The following is an 899-nucleotide window of genomic DNA, read 5'->3' as shown; positions in this document are numbered from 1 at the left end:
AAAAAAAAAAAAAATAAAGAAAAGAAGGAAAAGAAGAAAAAAAAAAAAGGCAAACGCAAACCTGCACAATTTGCTGTTGCATGTTGTTTGGGTTGCTGTTGGATTTTTTTTTATGGGGAAATTTTAGGAAATTGTGTTAATAAAACATCGTGAGATACCATGTGCGGGTAACCAGTTTTATTTATTTATTTATTTTTTTTTTAATTTTTTTTTATATTTTTTTTTATATTTTATTAACTACTTATACCGCACCATACGTGTTTTAAAGTATTTATAATGAAATAAAAAATAGTAAAAAAAAGAAAAAGTCTTCAAGCAAAATATGGATATCCTCTACCTTAAGTATAACGTACATAAAAATGTTGCAATTTTTTTTAATAATGATAAGCGTGTCATTGATGCGATTATGGCTCTGGTTAATAATTGACCCAAGGCGTTTGAACAAAAATGTGCTTATCCTGTAGGTCACTAGGCTTTCTTGATCGTATTCTCGGACCATGGTTACGCATCGTACAAGAAATTTTCTTATTGTTAGGGAAACATGAACGGACGGACTTAGCTTAGCTTTATTGATTTGCAATGTTTCTGCTCTGACGCAGATTTTTTAAAACGTTACGAAAGGAATAACAAAACTTATATACCTTCTCTCCCTCGGCGAAGAAGAAATAATGAATGAAATGCAGATAATATCATCGAAAGTGAGTGAGAGTGATGACACAGTTAGTTGGTTGGTCAAAAACAACATCATAAAATGTCTTATAGTTTGTGATTTACAGCAGACGATTTACGCAAGTGATCGTATGCTATATATTGGCACTGCGAGTAAATTTTTACCGACTTTTTCAGTGAAATCGAACGGATTTTTAACAAAAAAAAAAAAAAAAAAAAAAAAAAAAAAA

At 30.0% G+C, this 899-nt stretch overlaps 1 long non-coding RNA gene across 3 annotated transcripts in view; it reads left to right on the top strand.

Annotated features, from left to right (window-relative positions):
• Positions 1–23: 23 nt before the first annotated feature.
• LOC119643295 overlaps positions 24–899 on the top strand; it is a 2,000-nt gene continuing 1,124 nt past the window's right edge. The window contains exon 1 of one of the 3 annotated variants that reach the window (XR_005248261.1): positions 24–161. This is a non-coding gene — a long non-coding RNA (uncharacterized LOC119643295). Of the gene's footprint in view, positions 168–212; positions 699–899 lie in introns of those variants that run through there. The other 2 variants (XR_005248259.1, XR_005248260.1) reach the window with 2 other exon arrangements.

The sequence above is a fragment of the Glossina fuscipes genome, unplaced genomic scaffold (assembly GCF_014805625.2).
Source record: "Glossina fuscipes isolate IAEA_lab_2018 unplaced genomic scaffold, Yale_Gfus_2 60078, whole genome shotgun sequence".
NCBI lineage: Eukaryota > Metazoa > Arthropoda > Insecta > Diptera > Glossinidae > Glossina > Glossina fuscipes.
This window is presented reverse-complemented; position numbering and strand designations above follow the sequence as displayed.